Consider the following 20,342-nt stretch of genomic DNA (forward strand, 5'->3'; position numbering starts at 1 on the left):
TGACTAAGAAAGGCAAGTTTTGGCAAAGATGAGAAGTATGCTTGTAAAATTGTGTAATTCTAACACTTAGCTGGTAAGAAATGGTAAAATCGCTAGAAAACTCTCGGGTGGTACTGCTAACTATTAAATCTAAATATTACTGTATTTTATGACTCCAAAATCCAGCCTGTAACTGGATTACAACCAAAAGAAATGTAGACTATTGATCATCAAAAGATACATATTTAGAGCTGGCCAAGTGGCTAAGTTCACACACTCCTCTTCAGCGGCCCAGGGTTTCGCTGGTTCGGATCCTGGGTGCGGTCGTGGCACTGTTTGTCAGGCCATGCTGAGGTGGCATCCCACATAGCACAACCAGAAGGACCTACAGCTAGAATATACAACTATGTACTGGGGAGCTTTGGGGAGAAGAAGAAGCAAAAAAAGCAAAAAAAACCAGATTGGCAACAGCAACAAATTTTAGCTCAGGTGCCAATGTTACAAAAAATAAAAAAAGACACATACATGGATCTTCATAGCAGCATTATACCAAATAGGCAAAAACAAGCAACAACCCAACTGTCCACCGAGAGAGGGATGAATAATAAATTGTGCTGCATTTAAATAATGCAATACACTATCAGACTGAGAATCAATGATCTGGAATTATATGTAATAATATGGATAAATCTTACAAATATAATATTGAATTCATAAGTCCATTCTAATATCTGATTCTATTTCTTCACAAATCAAAAACAGAGAAAAGTGAAAACGGGTTTAGAAGTAAATTTATGACTCTTGGGTGACTAGTAAGAGGGAGGGGGCACAAGAGGATATTTTGAATTGCTGAAACTGCTCTGTTTCTTTATCTGTGAGCTGGGGATGGCTGTATTTACTTGGTGAAAAGTCTAAGCACAATTATGCAGTTTGTATTCAATGCTATACTTCAATGAAAAATGCACATTTAAAAAGTAGCGATTCTGCTTTAGAGCATGATGGATCAGACTATTTCTCCCTCTAGGTATAACTGGAAGAACTGGATGAAATTACTGAGAGGCACCATGCATGTCAGACAGAAATGAAAATGCCACCATCTCAAATAAATAAGAAAGCTCAGAGAAGAGAGTTTAGCTTATGCGCTGATTTTCCCTTCAAGGCATTCACCAATTTTTAAACTTCACAGGGCTGAAATGTAAATAATCCAAATGGGAAGTACAGAAAGTGACCTAAGAGAACGTGAGAAACAGTTTACAAAAAGAAAGTCCAGCATACCTGAATTCTTGAAGGAGAGAAAGAAATAGAAAGGAAAAAGTAATAATTGAAGAGAGATTTGGCACAAGTTTTTCAAAACTGACTTAAAATACCATGCCAGAGATTCAAGAAGTTATATGAATACCAGACAGAGTAAAATAAAACAGAACAAAACAAAAAATTCAGGCAAACAATGTGAAATGCTTGATAAAAGAAAACATATAAACAACAAAACAAAGTAGAAAAGAAAAAAGGCAAATTTTAAAAGCAACACATGTACACACAAACACATACACACACACAACAAACAAAACAAAAAACAACCAATGTGAGATATTTGGTATATCTAAATTTTAAAGTTGAAACAATAAAAATTCTGGAAGCTAACAAAGGACCAAATAATTAAGACCTTTAGATAGACAAAGAATTCTTAAGTAGGACACAAAACACAGTAACCATAAAAGATTCATAACAGAATTGCATTAAAATGATGAACAACCATTCATCAAAAGATACCATTTGGAAGATACTAGCACACATATATCAAAGAACTCATCTCCACAATATATAAAGAGCATTGTGTTAGTTTCCTAGGGCTGCTGTAACAAATGACCACAAACTGAGTGGCTTAGAAGAACAAAAATGTGTTGTCTCACAGTTCTGGAGGGTAGAATTCCAAAATCAAGATCTCTTCAGAGCCCCACTCCCATTTGGGGGTCTATGAGAAAATCATTCCTTGCCTCTTTCAGCCCTGGTGGCTCTTGGCATTTCTTGTCTTCTGGCCACATTACTTCAATCTCTGCCTCTATCTTCACATTGTCTTCTCCTCTTCTGTCTGTCTCTCATCTCCCTCTGTCTTTCTCTTACAGGGACACTTGTCATTGGATTTAGGACCCAGGATTATTTAGATGCAGGGTTATTTCCTCATCTCAAAGTCCTTCACTTAAGCACAACTGCACAGACCCTTTTCTCCAAATAAGGTAACATTAACACATTCCACAGATTCAATGTGAATATCTTTTAGGGGCTATATTTGGCCTACCACAAGCATTCTGCAACTCAACAAGAAAAAAGAAACAATAAAAGCTCACAAAATCTCGAACACATCTCCAAATGACCAATTCTCTAAGCTTGTGCTCTCCCATAACATCAATGACTGTGCAAGTAGTTTACTTTAGGAAGGAATTCAAAAGAATATGACCAGGGTCCTGGAAAGTGTGAAACAGAAAAGGAAAAGCAGGCTATGTTACTTAGTCTGTTATTGCTATGGCCAATTTGGGAACAATTCTCAGGGGACCTTCTGAGAAGTCATGTAGATTGCACCTTGACATAGTCTGCCTAAGTGAGAGAGGAAAGAAACATTTATCCAGCGACTCATGTTCTCCTATGGCTAATGCTTGCCCCTTATGGTATTAACCCCCTTGCACATGTGTCAGAATGGCTGAGAAGGTTCTGGCAGGCATCTCCCCAGTATCTTAGGTCCATAACAGGAAACCAAAACACAGGATGCAGTTGAAACAATGTGTTATCAGATTAATCCATCGAGCATCTGTTTTTCATGACAATGATGGAAGTAAAAAGGCCCAGGTTATGTGAGGTGGAACAAAAGAGGGTCAGATATACAAGTAAACTATAAAAATCTCTTCAACATCTTTTTAGTCAGGAAAATTAAAATTACATCTTGATTAAGATGCGGAAATATTGAAATTCTCAATTTCCTGGTAGGACTAGAAATGTGCATAGCCATTTTCCAAAACACTTTGTGTCTATTAAAGCTGAACGAGGTATACCCTATGACATTGCAGGTCCACTCTTATATATATATATATAACAGGAATGTAAGCATATATGTACAAAAAACACGCATATACATATTCATAATGGCATCATTGGTAAGAGAAAAACAGTCAAATGTACAAATGTATATCAATATCAGAATGGATGAGTGAATTGTGTCTTACTTACAGAGTGAATACAGTCGGCTCTCTCAATCCACAAGTTTCATCTCCACAGATTCAACCAACCACAAGTTGTGCATTGTGTTTACGATCTGCTGATTTTGGTAACTGTGGGGGTCTTGGAACCAATCCCCCATGGATACTGAGAGACAACTGTCTCTATACAGTGATGAATAAGAACAAACTAAAAAACGAAACAAAACAAAACAAATCTGACAAAAAAAAAAACAACTACACACAATAATATATTGAGCAAAAGAAACCAAAGAGAGCATGCCTCATATGAATCTATTTAATAAGGTTAAAAAATAGGAAAAACTAATCTACAATGATAGAAGTCAGCATGGTAGTTACCCTCGCAAGGCCAGCTACGGGGATAGAGCAGAAGTGGAACTTTTTTGATACAGTAATATTTTATTTCTCATTGTATATTGTGGTTACACAAGAATGCTCACTTTGTGAAAATGTATTGAGCTATATATGTATCTGTATAATTCTCAAAACTCATGTTATACTTAACAAAATTTATTCCTTAAAGTTACAAAATATAATTTTTCATACCATAGAAAAGTTGGACTATATGGAAAGCAAAAAGAAAATAAGAAATATTTCATCATTCAAATAACATTTGAATAACAATAACAAGAAAGACTGTTATCCTGGTCTTAAAATCCTTGAAATCTGACATTGACTTGGCCTCGTTAAGGATGAAAGCCTGTCAAGCATCGGTTTCCAAACTAGGGAGGTTTTATCCTCACTGAATATTTGCTCTGGCAAGTAGTTTTCCTCCACAATCAGTTTATCTAGAGTTTCCAAAAATTCTTCAGCTGCTTTTATATCAGCACTCACAGACTCACCACTCACTTTCACGTTGTATAATGAGTAACGATTCTTGAATAATTTAAACCACTCAGAGCTAGCAGTAAATCCAACATCATAGTCTGGTCCAGTCTTTTCTTCCAACATCTCAAACAAAATTTTTGCTTTGGCAGTGATCATCATGGTGCTGTGAGGGATACACTTCTGTATCTGGTCTTCAATCCAGGTCATTAGAAGTTTCTCCGTGTCTGATGTAGGTCCTTCTGAAATTTTTGTTAGTCGTGTTGCCTTCCATGAAGCAGATCTTTTAACAGCTTCTGTCACTTTGTTCTTGTTCTTCAAGATTGTAGCTATGGTGGAATGGGACATGCCTGACTGGCTAGCAATAACCATCATTGATTTTTCCACCTTTGTAGTCCTTAACCACTTTTAATTTCATTTACATTTCATTTCGATGTGGCCTCTTACTGGCAACATTAACAGTATGTTTTTTATACTTATGGGCCATCATGAACAAAACAACACGGGATTAAATCAAGCACAAGAGAAAATGATGCAATCAAGCGGCATAGTAAGCACGAGATGTATGAGGCTGCTGCTGGTGTAACATGGCATATTGTCTTACAGTAAACTTTTTTTTAAGTAGAAAGAGTACATTCTAAAATAATAAAAAGTACAGTATAGTAAATACATAAACCTGTAACAGACATTTATTATCATTACCAAGTATTTTGTGCTGCCCATAATTGTATATGCCATACTTTTTTTTTTCCTTCTGGTGAGGAAGATTGACCCTGAGCTAACATCTGTGCCAATCTTCCTCTACGTTGTATACTGGATGCCGCTATAGCATAGCTTGATGAGCAGTGTGTAGGTCCACTCCTGGGATCCAAACCCACAAACCCCGGGCTGCCAAAGTGGAACACGCAAACTCAACCACTATGCCACCAGGACTGCCCTGCGTTATACTTTTATATGAATGCCAGCACAGTAGGTTTGTTTACACCAGCATCACCACCAACACATGAGTAATGTGTTGTGCTACGACATTAACAATGGCTATGATGTCATTAGGTAGTAGGAATTTTTCACTTCCATTGCAATCTTATGGGACCACCATCATATTTGCAGTCCATCCTTGACCAAAATGTCATTGTGTGATAAATGACTGTAATTAGGCATTGGCGATTGCCAGCCCTTGGTATGTTATGCGAAGCTCCCAGCAGTGTTCATGGAGACAAGCTATGATGTTGAAGTGGCTCCATTTACATCTTCTCTCCTCCAAATAGGGTGTCAGAAATAGTTATGATCAATTAGTGAGTTATTTTTAAGCTCTGTGTGGTCAGTGGGCATCCTGTCCCTATTATGCATTAATAACTGCTGTAACTATAATTTGGGCTCTCTGTGACCTCCTATATCACCATTACCCAGTTAATATTTTATTTTTAAAAGTTTTATTAATCCCAGGCATTCCACAACATAGCATAATGTCTAAGTGTATGTGTACATGTGTAGTTTGGCTTTTGATTTTGAGAATCTCCCTAGAGGAGAGGGGAAGAAATCTGAACGCAAAATCTCTAACAAGCCCCTTTCTTTTTCCAGAACAATTCCCCCTACTATCTCAGTATAGAGGCACTGAGTACACATCATTGAATCATACTTTATTAATTACTGGAACATTTATCACAGATAGAAAATGTCAGTCTTGGTAAACTAAGGTTACATATTAACATCAAGAACTCTATTTATATAGGCAACTAATTCTCAAACTTTAGTGTGTGTCAGAATCTTCCAAAGGGCTTGTTAGAAAACAGATTACTAGAGGCTGGCCCTGTGGCATAGTGGTTAAGTTAAGCACGTTCCACTCCAGCAGGTTTGGATCTTGGGCACGGACTTACACCACTCATCAGCCAAACTGTGGCAGCAACCCACATAAAAAGCAGAGGAAGATTGGCATGGATGTTAGCTCAGCACTAACTTTCCTCAAGTCAAAAATGAGGAAGATTGGGCAACAGATGTTAACTTAGAGCTAATCTTCCTCAGCAAAAGAAGAAGAAGAAGAAGAAGATTAGGCACTACACTCCTAGTTACTAATTTTTCAGGTTTGAGAATTTATATTTTTAACAAGTCTTCAAGTGATGTCAATGCTGCTGGTCAGTGGTCCATGCCAGAGACCCACTGTAGGCTCGAGGGAACCTAAGCTTTAGTCCTCTTACCTGTCTCCCATCCATGTTTCAGCTTTATTTTCTCTGTAGATAGTAGCTGTTTTTGACTGTTAAGTCAACCTTAGAGACTCCCCCTCTATTCCCCTAGTAACAGCAATTTTTACCTCCTTCATACTTCCTTGATGGGGGTCTGCCGAGTGTTAGTGATTACAGTAAACTCTGCCCTCACCACAGGTAAAAGTATATTAATCCAAATGAAACTATAATCCCACCAAAAGATTGGGATAGTGTAATGATGTGACTCAAACAAGGTCAATCAATATAGATGCATGCATATATAGATATAGCATAGATAGAGAGATAGAGACAGAGGGATTGATGAAATATAGGTAGATGTCAGTCTTCTCTTCAAAATTCTCCAGTAGCACCCTCTTTTACTCAAAATATAAAACTAAAATGCTTTGAATGGCCTACAAGTCCCTAAATGATCACAACCCTCTATCCCTGACAGATGTCATTCTTACCCTCTCTGTCTTTTACTTCCATTCCAGTCCCAGTGGCTTCTTCCGGCACCCACTTTTTTGTACTACTCAGAAATCTCTTGATTGTGGCTGTCTTCTTTGCACAGGCACCAACAGCTCAGTCTGGACTCCCCGAACTGTTGTACTTAAACTCCTTTCAATTTTCCTTGTCCTGAGCCTCCTTCCTCCCTGCTTTTTCTCCATAATTACTCATTGCCTTCTAATATACTGTTAAGTGTACAACTCTTTTGGTGCATATTTTGCCCCTTGCCACTTCAACTAAACAGAACTTTGTGAAGGCAGTGACTTTTGTTCATTTTATTCACTGCCATGTCTTCAGGACCTATACAAGATGCAGGCTCCTAATAGTATTCAATAAATTTTTGTTGAATTACTTTTAATAGGAATATACATGTAAATAATTAAAAATGGATCTTATAGCTTACTTTAATAAAGTATGCCAAGCGTTACTTTAATTGAATTTTGCTGAAGTAGAAACCAATCTGAATCAGTATGAAGTAAAATTGAGAAAGTTTCTAGCCTTCCAATGTTTCTTTAGTATAGATGTTTATCCTAAAATTATTCCTTCGAAGTTTTCTAACTTACAAGGTTGAAGTAATTACAAGATCTATTATCCACTAATAAAGATAAAAAATGTAAGATCTTTAAACGTTTCTCTACTTCCACTCCCCCAGCCTGTTTTTCCAGGTTTTATTACTTAAGTTATTTTTATATTTTCAAGATTAACATTTATTTTCTTATATTTAATCATGATTCTTATTTTTATATTAAAATGGATTCAATACCAATTGTTTTACTAAAAAGTCTCTATTATTGGCTGAAATTCAATATAAGTAGCCCCGTCACCCCGCCTCACCTCAGGGATAACACAAGTGTGAATGCTTGAGAATATTTATTATTACCCAATTTGTCTTTCAATAATTGCCTCTGGCTTATTCATATGACCTCTTTTAGAGCCACTTCCCAAACTGTAGTTTCAAACTAGATTTATAAAGGCATAACTCCTATCTTTTCTGTGGCTTTTAACCCCTGTATCACATCACTCCAAAAAAGCCACATTCACTATTCTTTTCACGATTCTGGCACTTCCTTTGGGCACACACTCCGTAACCTGCTGATTGGCTTTCAGAATGCCTCTGGATTGGCTTCCTGAATGTTCTCTCATCTTCATGGTTGATGGATTGGATCTGGCATATATTGTATTCATTAAAGATATTTTGTTTGTAAATAAGTTGGCATTTATTAGTTTTTCTGGTATTTAGAGAAAGAGTTTTCATTAGTGAGTATTCCTAATTACAGATCTTGCATTATAAGTGTCTTCCTTGACTTTATTGAAATAATTCATTTCTCATTGGTCTGTCCTTGTTATGATCAGAGGCTAATTTTTATTTTCTTCTATCTGATACCGTCTTCACCACAGCAAGAATACCTCAAAGATAGGGTCCACTGATTACACTGCCCTTTTGTCCAATAATGATGCTGATTTCTGTTTTTCACCTTTGTGTTTCTTTGAACTGTCCAGTGGGCTTATCAAAAGACCATAGATATAATATGACTAGAATATTTGGCACAAGAGAAAAATATTTAAAGGGAATACTGGAGAAATGTTTTGGTATTTGGCTCTAATATGGTTATCATCTCTTTTTGACAAAGTATGTCTTTTATCAGTACATAGAACACCTCTTCATTACTTATTCTGTCTTTAGCTTTAAAATTATATTTAAATTATGTCTAATCTGATATTAAAATTTTCTAGAAGTATTTCAGGTTTCCTCTTACAGATATATAAGATAAAAGAAAATATATACATGGATTCCATCCATACTTATATAGCTAATTTTTCTGTTTTGGGAGAAATAAAGACAAGAGATTGCTTGATCTTTGTTTCTTTATTTTTAGTACAATTTGGCATTACTCTTCTTTTAATCAGGGTCATTTCTATCCTTGCCGATGTACTTCTGCTGTGAGTGTTTTCAAAGAATGCCATTGTGTAGTAAACCTATGAGATCTTATATTTCTGACAACTTACTGAATTTGGCTATCAGATATTTAAATGATATTGCTTGTATGTAAAATGTGATGCTCAGTGGTTTAAAAGTGGTTAAGTTGATGCGCTCCGCTGCAGGCAGCCCAGTGTTTCGTTGGTTCGGATCCTGGGAGCGGACATGGCACTGCTCGTCAGACCACGCTGAGGCAGCGTCCCACATGCCACAACTAGAAGGACCCACAACGAAGAACATACAACTATGTACTGGGGGGCTTTGGGAGAAAAAGAAAATAAATAAAACCTAAAAAAAAAGAAAAACTATTAATATCTTTAAGTGCTTTCAAATATCATTGAGTGAAGAGTTTGAAGTCAGTGTGATTCCTGTCTCTTGTTGGTGAACTTTTTTCCTCTTCTGGTAGTCCTGGAATTGTCATGTTTTCTTTGAGGTTCTTACATTTAAAAACAATATTTCTAATTGTGCATTTGTGTGTGTGCATTTGTTTTGCCTTATATATCTTGCTTGTCATTTCCATATTTCATTCTTGGAGATTCTAGTTATTACACCATTAAATATTTTCATATTTATTTTTTCTCTTATTTAGTGACTCATAAAATTTGTGCTGACATTTTTAAATCAATTATTTTGGGATATTTCCCTTACCTCATCATCCAGTTCATTAATTCTAACTGTTGACCATATTTGTTTTTCTATCCAATATATTTATCGAGATCTTTATTTCAGCAATTAAAATTTTATACACAATAATTTAAATTGGCCCTATCTCATAATGCTTGTTCCTGCTGAAAGTTTGCAATTTCATCCCTTACCTTTCTGAGCATGTTTATTATGTTTTTTAAATTGCTTTTCTGCCTTGCATATAAATTTGGTTGTTTAGTTCTTTGTCTTCATGGTGCTGTGCTCTTCAGATAATCTGCTTTCTCTCATCATGTTTGGTATGCATTATATCATTACCTCATTAATCATTCATATCTGAGGGGAAAGGTGAAATCTTAAACCTTACTTTGCTACTTCATGTGACTTGAGGGTATGAAATGAACGTTAGGGCAGAGAGCTCTAGTATCACGTATGGACCTCCAACACACCCTATAGAGTTTACTCACCTCCCTCCCCCCACGATGATGTCGATCCTCAGGAAACCCCCAGACACAGTGATTCTTGTGTTTCAATATTAAGTTTGATGTTTGCTTTAGGTTTCTGATAGATAAATTTTAAGTTAAAGATATAATACAGAGTCTGTTTTGTGAAGTGTTTTAACCATCAATGTACACTACATTTTATTTTATTTTTCCTGAAACAGGTGATGTTATAGTTCTATTTATGAGTTATGGTTGATTGAAGCAAAGTCCCTGGACAAAGCAGGATATAGAAAATTTCCTCCTATCACATTTGTAAGTCCTCACAATGAGTAGGTGAAGTAGGACGAGTGGAATGGTATAACTAAAATTAATATATTTATATGAAAGAGTTTCCTTTCAAATGGGGCTAAAAGGGGGTACTACCTATGTTTGGAGGCTCTATGTGATCAAGGTAGTACCAATAATTCTTCTGGGCAAAAGATTTCTGTCTTCTTTTACGTTGCTCTGGGTCTCCAAGGAGACATTACTCTGAAGGAGATTTTACATTCTTACTTTTTTTGCTGTGGTTTCTTCTCATCAGTCTTGGCCTGTAATTTTATTGTTCATTTACTCTTCCTTGAGTCAGAAAAAAAAGCAATGTGGCCTGGTGTTAGCTGATCAATGGGATGAGTAGATTTTCCTTTGTTCTTATTATTTTTTACTTGAAATACTCCTCTAAAATTTACAATGTTCTGCAGATTGCTGTAAATTTACATTAATAATCAATAATAGAGTAGCCTGAAAGGGGGGTGGGGAGTAGGATAGAGTCAGCTCTGTGGTGGACTCCTTAATTAATCCCCAAGCCTTCCCATTTCTAGCATTTCAATTGTGGCTGACTCCTAGCAGTAAAATGGCATACTAGTGGGTTTTTTCCACAAAGTGTCCCAAATGACCTCACCAGGACCCCTCACTCTCTATATAATGAGTATTACTTGACTTCTTGTGGTGTTTTCTCCTTCTATTGTCTAGGAATATTACTGCTTCTCAGAGGGGGTAATTAAAAATCTAGTACTCATGTCTTCCATCAAACTCATCTTATCTGCATTTTATTTTAACCTTCCCTAATTTTTAGTAATGTTGGAGGTTTCCATCATTTTACTTGTAATCCCTTTACTCATTTCCTATGACAGATATGGCAAGAGAGAATGAATAAGTAGAGAGAACTGAGGTCCATTAGGCCCCTGTTCTTATTTTACAATATTGTGTGGAAATATATGAGAAAGAAAATCTTTACTAATTTGCCTCTTGAGGAAACCACAGAATATATACAATAACTGGATTGCTCAAGTTTTCTGGTGTTACCTAATGTATTAGGCAACCTAGAAATAATAAAATTAATTTAAATGTACTCACTTGTGTTCAATAAAAATTTGCAACGTTTTCAAAATTTTAGGTTTGCTTTCTTACAACGCTAGTCTAATCCAGGCAAATTAATTTATGTATTTTTTCCAGAAAAGAATGAGCATAGTTAGGGCCTCCTGAAGTTAAAGCGATTATAGCATGGGATGCAACATAACGGTAAGCATCCTCAATGACCACTTCCCTCTAGATTGGATGAAAATTAAAGGATTATTTTAGATGAGATATGAGTGATTTAAGATAAATATTAATTTCCTATCCAATCTATTTTGTCTTGAACTGTTGTATACCTCATATATAGTAATATTTTGAGACATTATCATAGAAAATCACAAAATAATATGGCCACTGCAAAGAGACCATTTTGTTAACAAAAGAGTAACTTATTTGCTGCGGTCTTGTAAATTGAAATAAGCTGCCACTTTAGGAAAAAGAAACCTTATAAAACACAATGGAATGCAACACACAAAAAATCATGTATGTTGTGAATAGACAGGAAAAAAAAAGTAAATACTACAGTTAAATATCCATAAATGAAAGAAGGCCATAGCTGCATAAAAACAGACCCTTTCCAACCAAATATTATTGTGTTTTAATTGAATTGCCTGCTGAGCCAAACAAAACTCAAGTCTCTCTGAGTCAGATTCTGACCGTCATGCACTTTAAGTGAAGGCAAGCAAAATGCCTCTTGCCACGTCCAGGGGGTTTATGGCTTTCAAGGGGTTTTGGAAAGCTTTTCAACAGGGTTCTTCATAATTGTATTTTTCCCCAGGTTAACAGAAATCTCTAATCACAGTGCCTTTTTTCTTTGTTCAGGTGCTCTCCTACCCGTGTTACACGAGAGACCACTGCGACTCACAGGAGGAGCCCTCTTTGCAAGATTCAAACTAATTTTATACAAACTTCATTGAAGCTCTAAAGTATTGAATTTTTTAAGTAATGCAACTGCCTTTTAAGAACTTTTCCAGTTAATGTTTGCTCCTTCGTGGCGTCCTTTATCCTTTCTAACTGGCACTGTAAAATTAATGCTGTATATTATAGATGTGTTATATTCATACACACCTTATATCATGTTATATCAAATATTGTGTGCATGTGCAACAGATATGTATAATATGTGTGCAAATATAACACATCTTATGAATGATGCAACTCAAACTATTTTTTCTTTTTATAGTAAAATAATTCACAAAAGAGAGTATAAAATGTGTTCACTTTAAAGAGAAGTTAAAAGGGAAACACTCATTTTACCTCAACATGACAAAGTAACAGAAAGTAGCTCCTTAGAATCTCTCTTCATGTTCCCTTTGCCATTGTATGCTTCTCTCTACTCTACTGCTAATCATGTCTAGTCTGTCTTTGGTCATAAACATTATCAAACTTCTCTTCATATCATCTCTGCACATATTCCAAAATTATATTGTTTTCCTTCCTTTTAGAAGGTGTACGAATGAAATTCGGCCAACTGTTGAAGAATGTTTATGTGATCCAGTATATGACTTTATTGATAATAGATATTTGGATTGATTTCAGTTTTTCCAAAATGAGTAAGCTGCTACAAATATTATTGTATGTGTCTGCTTGTGCTCATGTTCTAGTAGGATATATGCAGGTTCATTTTTAGGAGAAAATGCACTCTGTTTTCCAAACTGTTTTTTGTATTTACATTTTGTTAATTACCATATAGACTAAACTGCTATTACAAAAAGAGCCAAAAAGTACAGCAACTTTCTCTTTCACACAGCATTCCAGAGTCAAGGAGTGTTGGGTTGGCAGGGCCGTTCTGCTACTGCAATCATGCAAGTCCAGGTTCCTTCACTTGCCTCTCCCCCATCTCCAACAGTTTTGTCTTCATCTATATGATAGAAGAGCTCATTTGCACATCCATTTTTGTACTCAGAGGAAGAGTAAAACAAAAATATATGGCAAGTGGCTTGTTTTAAACGAAATGATCCAGAAGTTGCACTCATCTCTCCACTCACATCTCCTTAACAGTCATTTAGTCACATGAACACATGAGTCTTAAAGGAAGGCTAGGAAATCCAGTCACTAAATTGGCGGTGGTCTTCCTCCGGCCCCCCACATTTTCAAGTGCACCCTCCTTCCCGTTCATGAAGTGCGCTCCTTCCTCACCAAAGAGGACCATTCAAAGATCCCATACAACATAGGCATCCAGCTTAACGTTCAGGATCTCTGGGTTCTGCCCCGTATTTTCCAGTAGGTCTGATATGGCTCACTAATCTAACAATTTATAAACCAATAGATATCACTACAATCTCCTGCACACACTCACAATCAATAAAGAGTAGTAAAAATGAAGAAGATAATCACACAAAAAGCTTCCACTCAAAAAAAAAAAGGAGAAATTCAGTGGTGATTTTTTCATTGTCATAATGAAATATTGCTAGGCAAGAATTTCAAGTGGTCATATCTTCATAATGAAGTAAGATACTTGGTTTGAGGCTGCTTCTGTTATTTGTAAGAAAGTGACTTTAAAAAGTCCCCTGTAGGGGCTGGCCCCATGGCCAAATGGTTGGGTTTCTACACTCCACTTCAGTGGCCCAGGGTTTCACGGGTTTGGATCCTGGCTGGGGACATGGCACTGCTTATCAAGCCATGTTGAGGCAGCGTCCCACATAGCACAACCAGAGGCACTCACAACTAGAATATACAACTGTGTACTGGGGGGCTTTGGGGAGAAGAATAAAAAAGAAGAATAAGATTGGCAACAGTTGTTAGCCCAGGTGCCAATCTTTGAAAATAATAAAACAGTCCCCCGTAGGGATCAGCCCAGTGGTATAGTGGTCAAGTTGGTGCACTCCACTTCAGCAGCCTGGGGTTTGCAGGTTCAGATCCTGGGCATGGACTTAGCACTGCTCGTCAAGCCACGCTGTGGCAGCATCCCACATAAAATAGAAAAATATTGGTACAGATGTTAGTTCAGAGTGAATCTTCCTCACAAAAACAAAAATAAACATCTTCTGTAGGGGCCGGCTCCATGGCCTAGTTGTTGAAGTTCCACATGCTCAGCCTCGGCCACACGGGTCTGTGGGATCAGACCCTGAACACAGACCTACACCACTCTCAGCTGCTGTGGAGGCATGCCACCTACGAAATAGAGGAAGACTGGCACAGACTTAGCTCAGGGCTAATCTTCCTCAAGCAAAAACAGAGGAAGACTGGTAACAGATGTTAGCTCAGGGTGAATCTTCCTCAGGAAAATAAAAAAGTTCTCTCTAGAAGCTATGTTCTCCTTACTGAAAGTTCTTTTTTCATTAAATTATATAAAGTGAGTACTGGAGAATGTTCCTCCATAGAACCAGCATGGCTCATGCAGCCCCTGCCTACTGGAGGGTTGTGCTAGGATTTAGCCAACAGCAAGGATTTGCTGGTCAGTCTGTGATTTCTACAGCAGACATATATCTATCTATAAAAGAAAAAAAGGAATATATAAGTAAGGAATCAATAAATATATATTAAAAAGTCAGGAAAATATATTGAAAGCTATAATGGCAGAAAAGGAAAATTAAGTAGAAATTTCTAATTTCTTTAGAACATAAAAATAATATATAACATTTAGCTTAACTGAAGGGCATGAGCTTCCAAATTAAAATGATTTGTAAAAAAGCATATCATCATCAAACTTTGTGATAGAAAGATATTAAAAAAAATAAGAGAGGGAAACTGTTAAGAAAATTAAAGTTCATATAAAATTGGCTGAGAACAGGAGTGGCATCTGATTTCTTAGAAACAACACTAGAATCTGGAAGCAAAGGAACAAAACATTCAAAAGCCTACACAGTAATTATTTTTCAGTTAATCCATTCCCCAAAAGAGTTTCTAAAATAATTTCTAAAATTTTAAAACCAAAATTTTAACGTGCAAAGTAAGAATCAGATGTGATTATAGACTACAGCACATTTATGTGGACAATGATCCTACAGGCCCTTTCATAAAAAGCTACTAGAAGTTGTTCTGCAGAAGAAGGAAGAAGCCAAGAAAGAAAAAGACTGGAGATCAGAGGAATAAAAGATATTCTACAACAGAGAAGTGCTGTTGTGCAATTGGCCCAAAAACAAGTAGTCCGTATTTGAGGAGTAGAATGGAAGGCCCTGAGAAATATGCCCCCCAAAATGGGAGATCACTGAGCTTTATGAATGTACTAAGAAGAGATTTAAAACTCCGAAAGTTAGTTCACGAATAAGATAAAAGGATGGGTATATAGAAAATTAAATAAAACCGATGAGGAAATTACTAATTCCTAGGCAAACAAAAACTATGCAAAGCAAAGCATATAATCATACAGCATTATGTAATTCAACTGTGAATAATATTATATAGTCATAAGAATATAAATGCAATAATTAAGGAACTCAAAATAACTGTGTAGATTGTGAAAGAAGTGAGCATGGGTGATGCAGGTAGAGGTGTAGGGAGACTGGTAGAGTGTAAGGAGGATAAATTATTGCTTTCCACAGAGAAAACATAGATAGCATGTAATACTGACAAGTTAATAAATCACGATACAAGCACATTATTAAGAGACACGGGGATAAACACCAAAGGAAACAGTAAAAGAAAGGAAAGTGACAGCTTCTGGAAAGCAGAGATTGGGAATGACAAGGAGTGGGGCAATCTCCGGTCATTTTCTTCAAAAGTTTTTTAAGACTCTGGCTTTTTAAACTATATTCATGCAAAACTCTCATAAAAGTAATATATATATATATATATAATATATATATTTAGAGAGAGAGCTACACGTATGTATATTTATGTATAAATATATATAATTTTTATTTCCAAAAGAGTCATTATAAAATATATATTTCACAATGTGGCACATATGAGCACTCAATAACAGCTAAATTCATAGCTCCACACTCACATATCCACCATCAGCTTTACCTTTGAGAACTTTCTTTGATTTATTTGTCTATAAAAAGAAATAAATACTATATACCACACCAACGTGTTATGGAAATAAAATGATATAACGTCTGTGAAATTTCTAAACCAGAGCCTCAAGGGCATATTATAAGCATTAAACTAACGTTAAATCTGCCATTTTAATTGATGAGGGAATCAAATTTCAGAAAGGTTAAGGGACATGCCCAAGTACATAAGAGTAAAACAAGGAAAGAGAATTCAGATCAAGTCTCCCTCTGAAAGCATGACCTTCATTACGCCACGTTTTACCTGGCTTATTTATATTAAGAAGTACATTCTATTGTGCATACCTGTGTCCAGGAAGGTGATTAAAAACAAAGCCAAAATATTCCAAGGGGAAGTCTTCATTTAAATCTGTGATATTGTTATCACTTTGAAAGTGGCATCCACAAGTGTATGTCTAATCAATGTTAAGTTACATATGACTCTTTATTCTAATTTTCTATCTTCACATTTAACAATTGTTTAATTAAAAAAGACATTGTCCAACTTTAATATCTCTTACTCTCTCGCAGCAACAAAAGTGATAGGGAATGAAATGGAGCATTTCTGAAGAGTTTTCAGATAACATTGATAAATGATGAAATACATCAACTCAAACTTATTTTTTGCTTCTGAGCAAACATATGTGATATATAGTTCCAGATCCTAATCAGAATTCAACAGGACTATGACATATACAGTAATAAAAAATGCATTAACATCATAAGTGCCTGGGAAAGAGCAAACTTGCAAAACAAAATGAACAATGATGTCAAAATAAAATTATATGAAATGTTACTCAGTTTTAGTGCCTCCACTACTGGCATGGGACTTGGGAGACTGTGGAGGAAGTATCAGTGCCAAAGGATTTTTCATTAGCATCGATCCATCCATGTTACTATACACACATCAGAGAAATGAATATAAACTGTGGTTTAACACTTAATAAATACTTATGTTACAAACACAAATTTTATGCAAGGTAGTGTCTTCTTAACTGTGAATAGTAAATAGCACATCTTGGTGGGAATATTTTGAATTTTATGTGAATATAGTTCACGTCGTTGGTGAAAAAGCATTGATGGTGTCAACTTGTGCTTAAGAGGGTGCATATTTGTGTACTTATACTTAATATATTCCAGTGTTAGAAAGAGAAAAACTGCATGTGACTTGCTTTTCATTATATTTTCGGTGCTTAAATAAAGTATTCTATAGTCCAGGGATTCATTCCTTCATTAATGCTTTTAAACTTCATTCACCAATTAATTAAACAAATATTTATCATGACTCTACAACAACTACATTCCATTTTCTTTTGCGCTGAGAGTAGAACATGAAGAAAAATAAATCAAAACTTCTTCCCTCATGGAGTTTAAAAGGTAATAAGAGGAAATAGATAGCAAACATAAAAAATTACTAAAATATATAGGAAGTAAGATGGAGATACACATCATAGAGAAAAATAAATTAGGAAAAGGAGCAGAGAATGCCAGGTTCAGTTCTAGATGAGATGAATAGTGTTATGGGTTGAATTGTGTCCATTAAAAGAAAGATACGTTAAAGTCCAACCTTCAGTACCTCAGAACACAACCCTATTTGGAAATAGCATTGTTGTAGATGTAATTAATTAAAAGGAGGTCCTACAGGAGTAGAGTGGACCCTTAATCCAATATGACAGTGACCTTATAAGAAAAGAGACAGAGAGGGAATATGGCGTTGTAAAGAAACAGAGGCAGAGGGGAAATAGCATGTGAAGATAGAGGCAGAGATTGCAGTGATGGATCCACAAGCCAAAGAATGACGAGGATTGCTAGCTGTCACCATAAGCTAAGAGAGGGATAGGGAAGAGATTCTCCCTTTGTGCTCTTGGAAGGAACTAACTCTTGGTTGCTTCCTTGATTTAAGGCTTCTAGCCTCCAGAATTGTGAAAGAATACATTTCTGTTCTTTTAAGCCACTCAGTTTGTGGAACTTTGCTATGGCAGCTCTAGAAAATGAATACAGTCACAAAAAGCCACACAGAGAAGATGATATGTCACTATATGCCTCAAAGAGGCAAGGGAGAACCATGTGTAAATCAACGGAAGAGATTTCAGGCAGTGGAAAATGCAAGCTCAAAGTTTCTCAGGTTAAAGGGGATGCCTGTGTGGCTGGAGCAGAATGATTGAAAAAAGTAAATGGGGGATAAGTTTCAAGACTTAAGAGGGTGAGAGAACCATTCAAGCTCTTTCAGGTTACTGCTTAGACTTTGTCTTTTATCATGAGTGACAAGTGAAGCTGTTGGTGAATTTTGAGAAGAGTGACTTGATCAGACTATGTTTTAATTGGATTACTCTAGACATTATGTTGAGAATTGACTAAAAAAGGACAAAGTTATAAGCGGGGGAAACATTTAGGAAAACATTGCAGTAATTCAAGAAAGATTTTATGCTGCTTTTTCCAGAATAGTAGTAATGGCTGCTGTGAAAATTGGTTAATTGGATATTCTAAATATATTTTGAAGGTTGAGCTTATAATTTTTGCTGATGGGTCAAATATAGAGTGTGAAAGAAAGAAGTCAACAATGCTTTTAAAGTTTTTGTCCTAAAAAACTAGTGGAATGATGCTATCATCTATTATGATAGAGAAAATAACTGAGAGAGCCGACTATGGGGAAAGAACAGAACTTCAGGTTTCGATATGTTAAGCAGACATTCAAGTGAAAAATATCAAGTAAGCTATCAAATATGTGATCCTGGAGCTCAGGGAGTGGTCAGAACATAAATTTGAGGGAAATTAGTATACTTATATCGTTTATAAAAACAGGAAAATGGATGAACTCACTAAATAAGTGTGTGCACATAAAAAAAGAGAGAGAACCAAGAACTGAGTCTTACAGAACTCCATGGTTAGAGACTAGCAAAACAAAGAAGAACCAACAAAATGTTGGGAAGAAAAAAGGCAGAGAGTTAGGAGGATAATTAGTATTGAGTTTTTGAAGATAAGTTCAGAACATGCTGCAGGAAGAAAAGAAAAAGCATCTGGTTCATGTACTGCCAATTAGTCAAAAAAAATAAAGACCGAATTTTAACCATTGGGTTTAGCAACAGAAGGATCACTCGTGATTTATTTAGGGGTAGTTTTAGTGTATTGTAGGATTCAAAAGCCTGGAGGAAGTAGGTTAAAGAGAGAATGAGGGTAGAAATATTGGGGACAATCTAACTGAGACTTTCCTTAAAGACAAAGAAAGAAATGTGGTGGTAACTAGAAAGAAAGTGGGGTTAAGTGATTTTGTTAAATGTGTTTGGAGGAGGATGTAAAAGATGCAGTCAAGAGGAAAGCATCAACCAATTCAGAATAAGATAAAAGAATTGTTATATAGTTATCTTTGATTAGATGGAGCTGTGGGTGCAGTTTTTGGAAGTAATGTATTAGCGGAGAGGTTGGCTTTTGTTGCAAAAAAGGATTGGCCGTCTATGGTAACAAGAGTAACTACAAAGAAAATGAGTACAGATGCAAGTGCTTGGGTAGACATGGCAGTAGGACTATGGATGTTCTCTTCTTACAGTTTCAATTTTTCTCAGTGAAATAGAAAGTAAAGTTAGGAGCTGAGGGTCAGAATAGAGAAGAAGGTGCTGAGAATTTGACGAGAGATAAAAAGCTATGAAATTAATGACCAGGAGAGTGAAAGAGTGACTGAACTAAGACAATACTATGAGATTGGAAGGTAGCATTTGTGGCTCATTAATGATAATGACTTTAAAAAGAGGCAGTCATCATTGCTGTGGATTTTTTCTAGATACCTGAAGTTGCAAGGTTGCAGACATGAAGTGGATAGAAAGTTGGATTTAACTCACCAGGCAAAATTTAACCTGATGGCTTCCTGCATAATCACCTATCACTCCTTTGATTTCTTACTGTGTTGTAACTACAAGTTATCTTCCCTGTCCCAGCTACAGGTTATCCTGCTCTCTCTCAGTCAATGTTGCTATGACTTCAGGCATTAGTACCTTCTAGTTTCTTTCTTGTTCTTCATATTACTTGAATATTTTGTCAATCAGCAAATCTTAAGGAAGGTCTTCCTTGCCCACTTTATATAAATAGCTCTTCATCTCCACCACATGGGCCCTATTTCCTTACCTTCTCTATTTATTTATGTGGCATTTATCATTACCTGTCTTTATTTAAAAAAATTATGTAATTGTTTACGTGTTTAATATCTGTTGCAGCTCTTC

The 20,342-nt window shown here is 36.0% G+C and overlaps 1 pseudogene; it reads right to left on the bottom strand.

The window, feature by feature from the left end:
• The window catches only part of LOC124229839 (myosin-9-like), a 33,679-nt pseudogene extending 29,438 nt beyond the window's left edge, over positions 1 to 4,241 (bottom strand).
• Positions 4,242 to 20,342: the final 16,101 nt, after the last annotated feature.

The sequence above is a fragment of the Equus quagga genome, chromosome 18 (genome assembly GCF_021613505.1).
Source record: "Equus quagga isolate Etosha38 chromosome 18, UCLA_HA_Equagga_1.0, whole genome shotgun sequence".
NCBI classification, from domain to species: domain Eukaryota; kingdom Metazoa; phylum Chordata; class Mammalia; order Perissodactyla; family Equidae; genus Equus; species Equus quagga.